General features: G+C 39.2%; 1 protein-coding gene across 2 annotated transcripts in view; it reads left to right on the top strand.

Annotated features, from left to right (window-relative positions):
- RAB22A (RAB22A, member RAS oncogene family) overlaps nucleotides 1-14,600 on the top strand; it is a 57,376-nt gene that overhangs the window by 11,604 nt on the left and 31,172 nt on the right. The gene's annotated exons all lie outside the window — the stretch shown is intronic.

Below are 14,600 nucleotides of genomic sequence, written 5' to 3'. Positions count from 1 at the left end.
TCTGTGTTGACTTTGGTCTCCTTTAACATCTCTCTTCATTGTTTTGTGGGTTTAGGTCAAGGAGTCTCAAAAGTATTCTGTCAAATTTTTTTAATATTATTTTTTAAACTATTGTTAATAGAATTGTATTTTTTCAGTTTACTTACAGCTGTCTAGAAATACCATTGATTTTTGTATGTTGACCGTATATATTTGAATCCTACTTAAATTCTTTTGTTCTAGTAATTATAGATTCCTTAGGATTTTTTACATACATCATTATGTTTGAAAGTAAAGACAGTTTGCATCCTTTCCTTTTAGTTATTTTCCATACCTTGCTGCATGGGCTAGAATTTCCAGTACTCTTGAATAAAGTGATTGACACCCTTTCCTTTTTCCATTCTTATTGGGAAGACATTCAACATTATACTCTTAAGTTTGATATTAGTTGTAGGTTGTCGATTATTAAGATGAGGAAGTTTCCTTCAATTTCTCATTTGCTGAGAATTTTTATTAAAAATGGGTCTTGAATTTTATCTCAGCATTTTTCTACATCTTTTTTTTAAGATTTATTTTAGAGGGATCCCTGGGTGGCGCAGCGGTTTGGCGCCTGCCTTTGGCCCAGGGCGCGATCCTGGAGACCCGGGATCGAATCCCACATCAGGCTCCTGGTGCATGGAGCCTGCTTCTCCCTCCGCCTGTGTCTCTGCCTCTCTCTCTCTCTCTCTCTCTCTCTGTGACTATCATAAATAAATAAAAAATTTAAAAAAAAAAAAGAAATACTGATACTTTGTTAAAAAAAAAAAAAAAGATTTATTTTAGAGAAAGAGCACGAGGGGGTGGGGGTGGTGTGAGGGCCAGAGGGAGGAGAGAGAATCTCAGGCAGACTCCATGCTGAGCACAGAGCCCAATGCGGGAGCTCAATCTTGCAACCCTGAGAACACGACCTGAGCTGAAACCAAAAGTTTTATCAGTTGTGCTACCCAGGCGCCCCTTTGCATCTATTTAGATGATAACCTGGTTTTCTCCTTTTTTCTATTAACGTGATTGTATTAGTTATGTATTACTAAGTAAGAAATTATCCCAGTGCTTAGCCTCTAGAAGCAACAAACATTCTCTCATTCTTTCTGTGGACCAGAAATCTGAGTGGCTTAGCTGGTAATGGTTCTCGCTCTGGGTCTCTCACAGTGTTGCAGGCAAGATGTCAGTTGGGGCTGCAGTCAAGTGAAGGCTTGGCTGGGGCTGAAGGATCTGCTTACAGAATGGTCCACTCCCATGGGTATTGGCCAGAGGCCTCAGCTCCTCAGATCTTTACCTTGTAAGCCTTTCCATAGGGCTGCTTGAATATCCTCACAAGGATGCTAACTTTCCCCAGGGAAAGTGATGTATTTAGGAGTCACCTACCACAGCTGCTGTTTAGTAGAGGGAGGGACTAAGTTACCCATCCCAGATGCAGAGTGTATAGAATGAAGCTCCACTTGAAGGGAGGATATCGAAAGACAAAAAAGTGAGTATATTTTGTAGCCACCACAAATACATTACATGAACTTCACAAATGTAATCATCCTTGATGGATCCACTCATGAGTCATCATCAGAGAAACTCAAACTGAGAATAACATTTTACAAAACAACAGGCTTTTAATCTTCAAAAGTCTAAAAAGTCAATAAAAGATTGAGAAACTGATCCAAATAGGAGGAGACTAACGAGTCATGACAACCAAATACAGCATGTGATTTTGAACTGGATGTTTTACCAAAACATCACTGGAAAAATTGGCAAAATTCAAATGGTTTCTGAGAAATACCTGGTATTAATGCACCAATGTTAATTTCATGATTTTTATGATCTTGTTCCCCTCATATAAGAGAATATTCTTGCTGTTAGGAAATGTCCACTAACCTTCAGAGATAATGAGGCAGCTTATTGTCACATGGTTCAAGATAAATAAATTCTGTGCTTATAAGTTTTCTCTAAATTGGAAGCTATTTTAATTTTTTTTTTTTAAGGATGGTTATTTTACTGCAAAGAAAGGCATTATAAAACAGCTGGCTTTTTTCCCTAATGTCACTAAAAGACAGCTGGCTATTTGGTGAAAACATGATAACACTGTACTTTTGGTCCCTTCTTCCCCTTCCGCAGGCTCTGAGAGCCCAGCCACCTTATGTGCTTCACTTTGGCTAGCCTTTGATACCTCCCTCTGGGCCTCTCTACCTCTCTACCTGTATGGCCCACTGAGTAGCAACTTTGAGATTAAGTACTTATTCAGTATAGAACCAGGAAGAGCAAAAATAATTTATTTTCATTTTATGCACATATTACTGTTTCCATTGTTCTTCATTCCCTCCTGTAGAAGTGAGTTTTCACTGGATGTCATTTCCTTTGGCCTAAAGATTTTCATAGTATTCCCATCTACTAGTGACAGATTCCCTCAAGTTTTTGTTTATCAGAAAACGTTATGTCTATACTACATTCTCACTTCTGAAAGATATTTTTTGCTAGAGAACAGGTGGTCAGAAGATACAAACTCCCAGGAGATTTTATGTACAGGTTTTTCTTTCAGAATTTTAAATATGTTATTCCGTTACATCCTGGCCTCATGGTTTCTGCTGAGGAGCCTATAATCCTGTAATCATCCTTAGTATTGTTACTCTACATATAATGAATCTTTTTATTATCTGGCTGCTTTTAAGATCTGCTGTCTTTTGGCGCCTAGGTGGCTCAGTTGGTTAAGCGTCTGACTCTTGGTTTCGAACTCATAGAGCCCAGCCCTGGGCTGTGTGCTGAGCAGGGAGTCTGCTTGAGATTCATCCCCCTCATACACTCACCCTCCACCTGCACATACTCTGTCTTCCTCCTCCTGCCATCCTAAAATTTGAAATAAAATCTTTTTTAAAAGATCTGCTATCTTTTGTTTTCAGCAATTTTCTGTAATTGCTAGGTGTGTAATATATTCTAGGTTCATTGGATCAGAAATTTGATTATTTGGGAAATTTTCAGCCATTATTTCTTTAAATGTTTTGTCTACTCCATTCTTTCACTCTACCTCTGGGATTCCAATTATATTAAACTGTTAGATAATATCTAACAGATGACTGAATCCTGGGGTTTTTGGAAAAGGGGATTTCCATCTTTTCCCCTCTGTTCTTAGGATCATGTTATTTCTATTGATCTGTCTTTAAGTTCAGTTGCCCCTTTACTGTCTCTTAAGCACATCTAGTATATTTTTTTTCACTCAGATACTATGCTTAATTCTAGAATTTCATATGATTCTGTTTTTATCTTCTGCATGCTTCGATTCCCCATCTGTTCACTCAATATGACTCTTTTTCTTTAAGTCCTGATTATATTTATAATTGCTTCTTTTAAAATGCATATCTGCTAATGCTAGCATCTGGATCAGTTCAGGATCTATTGCTGTGTACTTTTTCTCTTGACCTTGGGTCACATTTCTTTGCCGACATAGTATTTTTTTATTGTATACTGGACACTGCAGAAGATAGGTTGCACAGATTTTAGATTCTCTTATCTTCTGTTGAGGAGTGCTGAGTTTTGTTTTAGCAGAAAGTTAAATTAAGAAGGTTGCTTTCCAATTTGTTAAGATGGTTCTCTTGGAGTGTCTCCGTTAGCCTCGTGGCACGTCCTTATTCCTGGGATTTTGTCCTTACTTCAAAGATAATTGTCTGGATTTTCACTCAGGGTGTTCCCTGGGCCCCTGTAAGTTAGCAGGATTCAAACTCCCAACTCGTTCTTTCCTGAAGTTGGCAGCAGCTAAAATCTCTGCCCAGCCTTTTTCAGCCTTCCAATCATTGCTCTCCTTGGTGTCTGCCCATGTATGCAGTTTAGGAGTCAGCTGTGGATTCAAGATGAGTTTGTGGAGAGATTGAAGGCTCCCTCTTTTGCAGCTCCTTCCTTCCCAGGACTCCCCTATTTCCAGCCATACTGGTAGCCTCAAAGGTCATCCTCCAGCCAGGAGCACTGGTTTTCAGCCTGACCAGTTAAGGAGGGCTGTGTAGTGCAGGTGACTACCACCAGTACCGGACTCAGAACACCCCAACTGGACTTTTAATGAGAGTATTTATTTTACTTGTCATGTAATTACTGATGACTTTATGTTTAAACCTAGTTTTACACTGCTTTTTATGTACCCTTTGCTGTATTCTTTTAAATTGAATTTTGTTTGTAATGCTGTGTCTCTCCCAGGTTATCTTGGTAATTATACATTCTTTTATTAGTCTTTAAGTGTTTACTCTAGAAACTACCTTATGCATCCTCAACTTAGTTAAGTCTAATATAAATTACTTTCACCGCATTCCAACAATGCAAGGTTCTCAAATCTAATTTCTCTTCTTCCTGCCTTTTATGTTCTTACAGTATATTTTACTTCTAGATCTCACAAGACATTTATTACTGTTATACAGTGAACGTTCCTGTTGATTTCCTCCATATGTTTACTCTCTCCTCTGCTTTACATTCCTGCCTGCATTTCTGACCTTCCATCTGGGATAATTTACTTTGTTCTGAAGAACATCATTTTGTATCTCCTTTAGTATACGCTTCTGGTGCAGGGTTGTCTATCTGAAAATGTCTTAATTTTATGTTTTTATTATTGAGCTTTTATTTGCATGCAATAAAACATGTAGTTCTGTGAATGTTTACCTTGTGCTTGTTAAATTGCCATCAAGACACAGAACACTTCCAGTACCTGAGAGAGCTGCCTCCCTCGTATATCTACTCTGCCCCACCAGCCTCCGCCACTAGCACTTCTGTTACCAGAGAGTACATGTGTGTTTTTAAAATGCATATACATGAGTCACATTATATGTACTCATTTATGCTGCCTTATTTTGCTCAAAACACTGTTAATGAGATTTACCCGTGTTTTGGCATTTATCAGTAGTTTGTTCCTTTTTATTGTTCACTAACATTCTATTGTGTAAATTTGCCACAGTTTATCCAGTCTCCTATTGGTGGACATTTAAATAGAATCCAGTTTTGAGCTCTTATGAATAAAGCTGCTGTAAATATTCATCTACAGTTCATTTTGTGGACATATATGTGTGTTACTCTTGAGTGTATACCTGAGCGTAGAATTTCTGGTTAACAGGCATATTTGTTACCTCTTTCTTTGTGTAACTGATTACTCTTAGATTTAGCAGCTTAAAAACACAGTGAACATGAATTATCTCTCACAGTTTTTTGCATCAGGAATTCAGGAGCGGTTTAGTGGGGTGATTCTGGCCCTTGCCATATAGACCTCTCCACAGGACTACTTGAGTGTCCTGACAACATAAGAGCCATCATCCTCAGGATGAGGAGTTTATAAGAGCCCAAGATAGAAGCCACTGTATCTTTATGACCTCACTCGTCATTTCCATAATGTCCTCTTAGTTACACAGGTCAACCCTGTTGACTGTAGGAGTGGAGTACATCAGTGCCAGGAGTGGGAACCCTTGAGGCCATCTTGGATGCTGGCTGGCTACCACGATAGGTTAAAAAGCACAGTTAACTATTTAAGAGACCACTGTCTTCCTAAGGAGTTGCACACTCTCCTCCCTCCCCACCAGCTGTAGGAGAGGTCCGTGTGCTGCACCTCCTCACTGACAGTTGTTTTTAATTTTAGCAGATCACAATCACGTTTGAGGTTTGGTTTCAGTGAATGTAGAGTTCCTGGTTTTCAGTTAGTGACTTTCAGATCTTTGAAAATATGCATCCTGTGTTCTTATAGCTCCTCTGCTTTCATTGGCCAAGTCAGTCTTGTTCCACTCTTGATGCAAGTGTGTCATTTTCTTCCTCTGAGCACCTTCAAAGTTTCCTTTTGTCTTTGGGTTTCAGTAGTCTTCCTTTGATGTTCCAGCTGAGGTTTTCATTGTATTTATCCTGCTTGGGTTCATAGTATTTCTGGAACCTGTGGTTTGATGTCTTTCAAGTCGTAAAATTCTTCACCATTATCTCTTCAATATTGCCTTTGTTCCATTTTCCCTGGCACCCCCAGCCTGCTGTGACTGCAGTGCTGAAGATTTCCATTTCTGTTTCTCTCCTACTCCTCTGTATTTCCCATCATTTTTTTCCTCAGGCTTCAATCTAGGTAATTTTTCTAGCCCCTCATCCAGCTCCTTAATCACTTTCTTCGTCTAATTCTAATCTGATTTTAAACCTGTTTAAAGAACAATTAAGGTCTTGATATCTTATTATTTTCCCAAAGTTCTAGTGTATTCATTAAGTTTTGTTTTAGTTTTATTTTCTCTGCTATTATTAGTCTGAGTTTTTGTTTTTCTTTTTAATTTAATTTATTTATTTCAAATCATCACTACGCCCAACCTGGGGTTCAAACTCACAACCCTGAGATCAAGAGTCACGTGCTCTACCGATTGAACCAGCCAGGTGCTCCTGGGCTTTTGTGTTTTTAAACATTTTAGGCTTAGTTATTTTCAAGTCCCTTTTTTTCCCTCCCAACCCTTAAGTCCTTTTTAATGACAAAAACACAGCGGAAAATGGATGATTATTGGAGTTGAGTAATGGATTCTACTTTTGTGAGTGAAAACTTTCATGATAAAACTTAAAAATAAAGATGTCTGATAAACATTCCATTCTCTGGTTGCCCTGTGTTTCTCCCCATTGTCTGTCTTTTGTCTTGATTGTTGATCACAGTGACTTATCCTCTTGTGTGCATAGCATTTTTTAAATTGCGTTACAGGGGCACCTGGGTGGCTCAGTGGCTTAAGCCTCTGCCTTCTGCTCAGGTCATGATCCTCAGGATCCTGAGATAGAGCTCACGGCAAGCTTCCTGCTCAGCGAGGAGTCTGCTTCTTTCTCTCCCTCTGCTGCTCCCCCCGCTGTGTGCGCACACACACTCTCTCCCTCTCTCTTTCTCTCTCTCTCTGTCATATAGATCTTTGAAAAGATAAATAAAAATAAATTGCATTCCAGCTGTTGTTTAATTAAAGTTTTGTAAATAATTTGAGGCTGTAAGTCAGGGTCAGCAAACTTAACAACCCAGGAGCCAAATCCAGTCACGCCAGTTCTTTTACATACTGTTTCTGGCTGCTTTCATACTACAGCAAGAAAAGTGACGAGAGGCCATAGCATGCAGAACTGATCATATTTACTGTGTGGTCCATTTACAGAAAAGTCTACTAGCTCCTGTCCTGCAGCTTTTCCTCCAGACACCCAAATCCAGTCCCCACTACCACTCTGATTCCTTATCACTCACAGAACAAAATCCAAATTGTTTTTAGTTGTGTTCTGCGTCCACACCAGCAGTCCTACTACCACCTTCTGCAGCCTTCACCCCAGGCCTGGAGCTCTGGACCTGGGTGATGGCTTACGCTCTCACAACCCCTGTAGTTGTACATTTTCTTCTCTTTCCATGCCCAATTCCAGCTGCCTGAGCATGCTTACACTGCAGAATGTACCTGATTTCCAGCTAATCTTTTAAGATGTCAGTCACATTGGTTTCTCCTTATGGAAGCTCTCCCTGAACCGCATAACTTTGTCCTCTGTTGTGCCAGCCTACCACCTGATATAGTACTCTGTCCTCCATCCTGCCTGATTGGAAAGGTGTTTGCCTGGACCTTGCTCTAGCCTGAGTCCTTTATGGCTTTGTTTCTCAGGCCTCACATGGATTGGCCCTCTGAGTGTGCTTTTGAGGAGAGATGTCTTACTCCACTCATCCAGTGGTGTTTTTTCTTCTCTAGAGCTCATTGATTCCTGTTCATGGTGGAACCTGCCTCTCTGAATTGAGCCCTTCTTTTCCTCTCTATCCAAAGTCTTCATCTACTCTGGTTCCTTCTATTCATCCTAGACACATGACTTCCAAATGAAAAGCATTCTGACATTGAATCCAAGTTCATTTGTTAGCCTTTTAGGAAATGGTACCTGTCTTCATCCCTTTCACTATCCATCCCATCAGACCTCAAATTCATGAGACAGCCTTAAATCCTCCCTTGTCTTTACACTTCACGTTTAATTCATATGCAAGTCTTTTTTTGTTCCTGTTCTTAAAACCAACTCACATCCTTCCATTACTCTCCAGATAGTCTTAATTTTGAGAATATCAATTGGATCATGTTACTTTTCTTTAAAACTTTTTAATGGCTTCCTGTTGCCCTGAGAATAATAACCAGAAACCTCACTGTGATTTTTGTCACTTTTTCTTCTCTTCCTACACTGCAGCCATGGCCCTTTCTAAATGCCTGTTCTCTCCTACCTCACCTTTGCACTTCCTGTTCCCTCTTTTTGAAATGTTTCCCTCTTTCCCAATATTCACATGGTTGGATCTTCTCACCTGTTAGGGTTTATCCAAGGGGTTTTTCCTACCACCATATCTCAAATGACCTCTTCAGTCACTATCACCACACAATAGTTTGATGTCTTCACAGTCAGTATTAAAATCTATACTCCTATATTTGTTCATTTACCTGTCTATTGTCTGCTCCCACCACTGCACTGTAAGTTCTATGAGAGGAGGAACTTCATGTGAAACTATCACCATGTAATATCCCCAGTGCCTATCCCATAGTTATTCGCTCAATATAAGGTTGTTCTTTGATTACAAGATAGCTGAAATGGTGCTGACTTACTCTTTCTGTTTACCATCTTGCATGCACTTCGGATCTTCTTATTAGCTTCCACCCCATCATTCCATTGAAACCATTATTGCAGAGTTTAACATCAACTTGTGAATAACCAGTATAATCCACAGATTGCTTTTTATTGTATTTGTCCTCTCTAGAAATATCTGGCATTATGTCAATATCCTCTTTTTTCTGCAGAGCCTCTGGTTACCTACAGGACAGTTCTGATTCTCCTCCTTCCCACCTTTCAGGGCAGGCCTTCTTGTTCTGTTTCTCCGCCTCAGTGTCCACCCCTAAACTGTTGAACCAGTGAGGTCTTCCTCCCCAGCCCCATGTCTTCCCACATGATTTCATTCATATTCACAGCCTTGAGAGTCACCGTTCACCAGTGACTCCAGATGACTGCTGTGTCACTGCAGAGACATCTTGGACTCCTCTTTCCACCCTCTCAGCCCCAAAGACCTCATCTTTCTTTGTCAATGAGTCCATCACTGGGTGTGAATTGGTAGGACCAATTCGTGGCATGTAAGTAGTGGTAAAAATAATGTTTATACGTTATAGACTTTAAATGTAGTAACTCAGCCCTTAAGACAGCCTTTGTACTTTTTAGTTCAGTTATAAAGAGATGTAAGATTCTTGTCCCAAGAAAATAAATAAATAAATAAACAAATAAATAAATAAATAAGATTCTAAAAGCCGATTAGAGGGGCGCCTGGCTGGCTCAGAGAGCATGTGACTCTTAATCCTGGGGTCGTGAGTTCAAGCCCCATATTGGGTGTAGAGATTACTTAAATTTTAAAACTAAAAAGTAAAAGCCCATTAGATCTGAACTCACAAAGAAATCTAAATGAACTAAACTGGTTTTTATTTAAATTCAATTTGCCAACATATAGTACAACACCCAGTGCTCATCTCATCGTGTGCCCTCCATAATGCCCATCACCCATTTACCCTCTCCTCCCACCTACCTCCCCTTCTGCAACCCTTTGTTTCCCAGAGTAGGAGTCTCCCATAATTTGTCTTCCTCTTTAATTTTTCACTATTCAGTTCCCCCCTTCCTTTATGATCCATTTCACTATTTCTTATATTCCACATATGAGTGAAAATATATGATAATTGTCATTCTCCAATTGACCTATTTCACTCAGCATTACACCCTCCAGTTCCATTCATATTGATGTAAATGGTGGGTATTCATCCTTTTTGATAGCTAAGTGATATTCTATTTTATACATATTTTTATTTGCATATATGTGTGTGTATATATATGTGTGTGTGTGTATATATATATATACATATATATCTTACATCTTCTTTATCCATTCATCTGTTGAAGGACATCATGGCTCCTTCGACAGTTTTGCTATTGTGGACATTGCTGCTGTGAACATTGGGGTGCAGGTGTCCTATAGGTTCACTACATCTGTATCTTTGAGGTAAATATCCAGTAGTGCAATTGCTGGGTCATAAGGTAGCTCTGTTTTTAACTTCTTGAGGAACCTCTACACTGTTTTCCAGAGTGGCTGTGCCAGCTTGCATTCCCACCAATAGTGCAAAAGAATTCCCCTTTGTCCACCCCATCGCCAACATTTGTTCTTTCCTGTCTTGTTAATTTTAGCCATTCTGACTGATGTAAATGGTATCTCATTATACATTTGAATTGTATTTCCCTGATGGCAAGTGATGAGGAGCATTCTTTCAGGTGCTTGTTGGCCATGTGTGGGTTATCCTCTGAGAAATGTCTGTTCATGTCTTCTGTCCATTTCTTGACTGGATTGTTTGGTTTTTTGGGTGCCAGGTTTTGTAAGTTCTTTATAGATCTTGTATACTAGCCCTTTATCTGATATGTCATTTGCAAATATCTTCTCCTATTCTGTAGGTTGCCTTTCAGTTTTGTTGATTGTTTTCTTTGCTGTGCAGAAGCTTTTTATCTTGATGAAGTCAAAAGTAAGTAGTTCATTCTTACTTTCATTTCCCTTACCTTTATAGATGTGTCTTGCAAGAAGTTGCAGCGGCCGAGTTCAAAAAGGTTGTTGCCAAAAAAAAAAAAAAAAAAGGTTGTTGCCTGTGTTCTCCTCTAGGATTTTGATGGATTCTTGTCTCACATTTAGATCTTTCAACCATTTTGAGTTTATCTTTGTGTATGGTGTGAGAAATGGTCCAGCTTCATTCTTCTGCATGTAGCTGTCCAATTTTCTCAACACCATTTGTTAAAGAGACTGTCTTTTTTCCGTTGGATATTCTTTCCTGCTTTGTCAAAGATTAGTTGACCATAGAGTTAAGAATCCACTTCTGGGTTCTCTGTTTTGTTCCACTGTTGTTCAGCATAGTACTAGAAGTCCTAGCCTCAGCAGTCAGACAACAAAAAGAAATAAAAGGCATTCAGATTGGCAAAGAAGTCAAACTTTCACTCTTCACAGATGACATGATACTGTATATAGAGAACCCAAAATATTCCACCCCAAAATTGCTAGAACTCATACAGCAATTCAGCAATGTGGCAGGATACGAAATCAGTTGCATTTCTATACACTAACAATGAGACTGAAGAAAGAGAAATTAAGGAATCCGTCCCATTTACAATTGCACCCAAAACCATAAGATACCTAGGAATAAACTAACCAAAGAGGTAAAGGATCTATACTCTAAAAACTACAGAACACTTCTAAAAGAAATTGAGGAAGACACAAAGGGGGATGGAAAAACATTCCATGCTCATGGATTGGAAAAATAAATATTGTGAAAGTGTCTATTCTACCCAGAGCAATTTACACCTTCAAGGCAATCCTTATCAAAATACCATGGACTTTCCTCACAGAGTTGGGACAAATAATCCTAAGATTTGTATGGAATTAGAAAAGACCCTGAATAGCTAGAGGAATGTCGAAAAAGAAAAGCAAAGCTGGGGGCATCACAGTGCTTGACTTCAACCTCTGTTACAAAGCTGTGATCCTCAAAGACAGTATGGTACTGGCACAAAAACAGACACATAGATCAATAGAACTAAATGAACTAAACTTGAGAAGGTGACAAACCACTCCTAAGAGAGAAGTGATCCATGGCGGTTCTTGATCCCAACAGAGACAGGGACAGTCTGCTATAGGTGGGATCACTTGAGCTGTCAACTAGGGAGACTTGAGGTGGTACAAGTGAGCTCAAAGAAACCTCTCCAAGGGAGTCTCAGCCTTCACTGGACACAGGGTGACAGCAGCCACGGTACAGGAATCTAGGTGGGGAACTGAAAAGCCAAGAGAATTCTTCAAAATCTTGACCAGGTTTACTACTCTTTGCTATGTCCAGTCTGAATTCATCTCCTAAAATTTGCATATAAAGTCAGGTCAGTAGAAAGTATCCAGACTGAAATATGAAGGGAAGAAGAATTAACAGCAACAAGAATACAGTTGATACCTGTAGATCACTGTCAGTCTCACCATGAACTATTTTTACTCATCATACCCCTTCTGCCAAATAGAGGTTTTATTGCCACATCAACAACCAGATCTCCCAACTCTCCAGTCAACTACTGGGTGTTCTTCAATTCAGTTCCATTCTGACAGGAACTCCCTGGAGTTACATTATACTCCACGGGTTGCAGGGCTCCATCCCACAGCACTGCTGGCACTTCAGATGCCAGTTTCAAGTATCGGGTACCTGCACTTGTGTCTGACATGGCTGTAAAGTTGAGAGTTCCCACAACTGCCCCCCTCCAACTTCAGATTGTAATTTGCTAGAAAAGCCTAAAACACAAGAACATACTTTACTTGCATTTACTGGTTAATTATAAAGGAAACAAATGAACATCCAGATGAAGAAGTACATAGAGCTGGAAGGGCCTCAAGCATAGAAGCTTCTTGTCCCGTGGAGTTGAGGTATGCCACCAGCCCAGTGACTGTTCAAACCCCATGGTTAAGGGATTTTTATGGATGTCTGATTACTAGGTATGATGGATTAAATCACTGGCCATTGGTGATTACCTCCATTGCCAATCCCTCACCACTCCCTGTGCTCAGCAGGATAGGGCTGAAAGTTCCAATCTTCTAATAGATATTTGGTCTTTCTCACAACCAACACCTTCCTGCCCAGTCTTCTCAGGGCTATCTAGGAGCCTATAACAAAAGACACTCCTGTCACTCCAGAAATTCCAAGAGATTTAGCGTATCTGTTTCAGAACCTGGCAACAAAGACCAAATATATATGTATTTTTCTTATTATATCACATTCATCTCCACCTAATTGACATCCCAAAAAGAAATAAAAAGAATGGAACAAAAGAAATATTTCAAAAGATAAAGAGCAATAACTTTCCAAGTTGATAATGATCGCTCTATAAATCCAAAAATATCTCTAAATTCTAATCAGGGTAAATATGAAACAAACCATAGCCTAGATATGTGATAGACTGCTCAAACCAAAGAGCAGATCTTAAAGGCAATTAGAGGGGTTATTAAAAAAACACACACACACATTATATATGGGAAAACAGTGGTAAGAATTATCACTGACTTCTCATACAGAAACACTGAGGCCAAAAGATAGTGATACGGCATCTTCAATTTGGGGGTGGCAAGGGCGGCTTACCAAGCAAACATTGTATATCCATCAAAAATTTTCTTCAAAAATAAAGGTGAAATAAAGAACTTGAGAGAATCTGCCAGACCCATATCATAAGAAATTCTGAAGAGACTACTAGCTTGGGACGCCTGAGTGGCTCAACGGTTGAGCATCTGCCTTCAACTCAGGGCGTGGTCCTGGAGACCCAGGATCAAGTCCCGAGTCGGGCTTCCTGCATGGAGCCTGCTTCTCCCTCTGCCTGTGTCTCTGCCTCTCTCTCTGTGTGTCTCTCATGAATAAATAGATAAAAATATTTTTTTAAAAAAAGATTATTCGTTTTAAAATAAAAATAATATTGTGTTCATAGCATATGAAGAAGTTGAATATAAGGCAATAAGAGTACAATAGGTGGAAAAGAAACACACAGAATTAGACTGCCCTACATCATTTGTTCATGGAATAGCATGCTATGTGAAAGTTGACCAAAATTTATAGATTCATTTTGTAATCTCTAGAGAAACCATTAATAAATGCTCACATGAAAAGAGCTAGAGTTGAAAATTCAATATGAGAGAAAGATTAAAGAAAAGAAGTAATTTATCCAAAAGAAGGCAGGAGAGAAAGAGCAGAGAAACAAATACCAAAATGGGAAATTTAACACCAGCCATATAAATGATTACATCAAATGTCAGTTTTCTTATTTTCAGCATTTACACATTTTATAGACTCTACATAGTGTTGTGCATTTCTACATATGTTGTCATGTTTATAAGTATGACCTCTGTGACAGTTTTGCAGTGTTTACCATCTTTGTGCCCTTTTTTTTTCCCTTGTGTTGGCTAGAACCTCCAGTATAATATTGAATAGTAGTGGTAAGAAGAGTGAACATCCAGGCCTTGTCCTTAAAGCATGGCCAAAATCAGAGTAAGAACCAAAATTTTGGTGGAAATGTGGTGCAACTAGAATTTGATGCATTTCTGATAGGAGTATAAATGGTATGACTGCTCTGAAGGGCTCTTCTCTGTTTTGAAATAAGTTACGCACACATATCTACCCTGTGACTCAGCAATTGCCCTTGTAGGGATTTGCCCAAGAAAAATTAAAATATATCCCTACAGAAAGACTTGTGCAATATGTCTTATTCATAATAGCCAAAACTGGAAACAGTCCTCAGTGTGAGAATGGGCAGAGTGATATATTCATACCATGGAATACCATACAGCAATAAAAAAAAATTACCAAATGATATGGATTTTTTTTAAGATTTTATTTATTTATTCATGAGAGAGAGAGAGGGGCAGAGACATAGGCAGAGGGAGAAGCAGGCTCTCTGTGGGGAGCCCATTGTGGGACTCGATCCCAGAATCCCAGGATCATGACCTGAACTAAAGGCAGACTCAGCTACTGAGCCACCCAGGTGTCCCTAGATTATTTTCAAAAGAATTGTTAAATGGAAGAAACTAGACACAATAGAGTAATTTATGTTTTCACTTA

Source organism: Vulpes lagopus, chromosome 18, assembly GCF_018345385.1.
Source record: "Vulpes lagopus strain Blue_001 chromosome 18, ASM1834538v1, whole genome shotgun sequence".
Taxonomy (NCBI): Eukaryota; Metazoa; Chordata; class Mammalia; order Carnivora; family Canidae; genus Vulpes; species Vulpes lagopus.
Note: the sequence above shows the minus strand (reverse complement) of the source record. Positions and strands in the feature narration are given on the sequence as shown.